Source organism: Ovis aries, chromosome Y (genome assembly GCF_016772045.2).
Source record: "Ovis aries strain OAR_USU_Benz2616 breed Rambouillet chromosome Y, ARS-UI_Ramb_v3.0, whole genome shotgun sequence".
Classification (NCBI taxonomy): domain Eukaryota; kingdom Metazoa; phylum Chordata; class Mammalia; order Artiodactyla; family Bovidae; genus Ovis; species Ovis aries.
The window spans coordinates 11377475-11380645 of NC_082741.1; positions in this window are offsets into that span (position 1 = coordinate 11377475).

Below are 3171 nucleotides of genomic sequence, written 5' to 3' on the forward strand. Positions count from 1 at the left end.
AGTGTCTGTGGTATCTTTACCAAAATATTCATTGTAGGGTTGATATGCAGCCAGAAAGTTGGGTTGATACCGTTATAAAAACATTGAGTTGAACTAAACCGCATGTTCAACAGTTGGGTATATGTGCCGTGATTTTAATGGCGCCCCACTCCATACTCTTGCCTGGAAAATCTAATGGGTGGAGGAGCCTGTTAGGCCACAGTTCATGAGGTCGCTAAGAGTCAGACATGACTGAGCGACTTCAATTTCACTTTTCACTTTCATGCATTAGACAAGGAAATGGCAACCCACTCCAGTGTTCTTGCCTGGAGAATCCCAGGGGCAGAGGAGCCTGGTAAGAGGCCATCTATGAGGTTTCACAGAGTCAGACTTAGCAGTAGCACCAACAATGATTTCTGGTGGTTTGGACAAAGCATTTTTAGTGTTGCTAATGGGCTTCCCTGGTGGTTCAGGAATCCACCTGCCAATCCATCTGCCAATCCAGGGTTCCATCCCTGAATCAGGAAGATTCCTTGGATATAGAAGTACAATCCACTCCAGTATTCTTGCCTGGAGAGTCCCATGGACAGAGAAGCCTTGTAAGCTACAGCCCCTGGGGTTGCAAAAGAGTTGGATATGACTAAACCACTAAACAGCAACAGCAACAGTGCTGGATGAGATAATTGCCCCCACCTCCCCATTTCATATGTTAACAGAAAACCAGCCCAGTCATTTATGTCTCTTCCCCTTCTGCCTATGCTCATTGTGTGACATGTCTATGTGGTCTTTCCTGTGAATACACCTAAGGAACATGAGTGTCTGAGACAAGTATGAGCTTGTCCTGACTAGGGGACAGATAAGGGATGTCCCAGCTTCATGGAGTGGAACCTTGAAGCTTTGATATCATGCAAATGCTGCTACTCAGCTGTGGCATTTGCCTAAAATGCTGCTTTGATATCAGGTGTCAGTTTCAGTTTTTGAGGTCACTGGGGAATTTTTATCTGTGCCTCTTTCTCCTTGTGTATAAAGGTAGGAACTACTGGCCTCTTACCACCTTTCATCAAGAATGATGTGCTTTTGGATCACTACATGCAGGGAGGGAGCCAGGAACATTGTTCAACTAAACAGATTGCTTTGATGTGTGTTTTTTATTCATTCACATACATTGGAAGTGCTCCAGACAGACGACCAAGTCATACCCTTGGTTCCTGCCCTTGGGGAGCTGGCAGCTGAGGGGTTGACGGTAAGGGACCAGGAAAGCTCTGATAAGTGGTAGTCCTTATGGAAGGAAGGAGGGCTGGAAGCTGACCTCCACATCAAGCTGTCCTCTGAAGGTTGAGCCAGGTTGGAGATACAGACATGAAGCTATGTTGGCGATGCCAGGGACTCCTAAAGAGGCCAGCAGAAGGGATGTTCGGTGGGTTAGGGGTTAGCCCAGGGCTAGAACTGTGTGTCTCAGACCCCAGCTTATCTCTCAATGGCAAGGAGCCCTTATGCCTGTGCAGGCAACCCACACCGGGAGCACAGGACAGCTCCACAGAGGCCTGGGTGTTACTTCCTAGACACTGGGAGCAGATGAGGGTTGCAGAGCAAGGGCCTGATCTGCAGAGCTGAGTTGCAGGGACCTTGGAGTGGTGGGAGGCAGAGGAAGCTGTGGAGACAGAGAGGCTTGACCAGGGCAGGAAGGCAGCTGCAGCTCAGGGCAAGGCTTCATTCAGTATCTGTTGTTGTTCAATGGCTCAGTTGTTCCTGACTCCTGGTGACCCCATGGACTGTACCACATCAGGTCTCCCTGTTCATCACCATCTCATGGAGTTGCTCAAACTCATGTCCACCCAGTTGCTGATGCCATCCAACCATCTCATTGCATGTTACCCTCTTCTCCTTCCACCTTAAATCTTTCCTAGCATCAGGGTATTTTCCAAAGTGTCAGTTTACATCATGTGGCCAGAAAATTGGAGCTTAAACTTCAGAATTAGTTCTTCTGATTCAGGGTTGATCTCCTTTAAGATGGGCTGGTAGGATTTCCTTGCAGTCCCAGGGACTGTCAAGAGTCTTTCCCTAGTGTCTGTAGGATGGTGCCTTTGCCGATTTCAAAAAACTGAATAAAAAGGGTGTTGGCAGTTTTGATTTCCTCCAGCCCAGGCACACTGTCTGCATCACACAGATCTCGGTCACCCTGCCTCCCAAAGCTCTAGGGGCTACCTGCCTGGAGCTCATCTCAGTAGTACCCAGTACTCAGACCTGTCTGTCTCCAGTACTATGTGGGAAGCATTTGCAGGACTTTCCAGGCTCTCCTTTTATCTGCAAGGCCCTCCCCACTGCCATCCACTCTGACTCTTGCTTTTAAGATGCCCTCAAGCATCACTGTCAATTTTATTTCCCAAGAACTCTTCCCATGGTCAGTGTCACCTGCAGAACACACACCCTGTAGTTCTCCTGTCATGGTGTCCAGCCAGGCCCTGCCTTCCTCACTGGCCTCCCAGCCTGCAGACCCAGTATTGTCAGGCCCACCATGCTTGTCAGGACCACATGAAGGCTGTGCTTAATTTCTGAGGCACTGGCTCTTTTGCTGCATTTGGAAAGGTTAGGAAAATAACCTAGCACTCACATTATTTTATTTACTTATTTTTGAGAGAAGAATTCCATGAGATTGTGAACATTTCACTCATTCATTTAAAAAAATGAATGTTCAATATATAGACCATCTTAATTTTCAGTGGTATCCTAGCACTTTTAATATTTGTGATCTAAAACTCTTCCTTAAAAAAATACATTACCTTCCATTTTAAATTATTTTTAATAATGAAGTATACTGGGATTCCCTTGTGGCTCAGAAGGCAGAAAATCTGCCCACAGTGCAGGAGACCTGAGTTTGATACATGGGCTGGGAAGATCCCCTGGAGAAGGAAATGACAACCCACTCCACTGTTCTTGCCTGGAAATCCCATTGAGAGAGGAGCCCAGTGGGCTACAAATTTTTTTTCTTCAAACTGAGATTAATTTTGGTGTGTACCTTGTGGAAAAGTTTTCTGATACCCCTCCTTAGGATGGATAATTCAATTTGGAAACTAGACAAGCTAGTGTTTTACTAATCAACACGATAGCTTTTCAGCATTTATGGAGAAGGAATAATAGGCCATATTAAAAGTGACACTTCAGGTACTCTCCTGGTGGTCCAGTGGTTAAGAC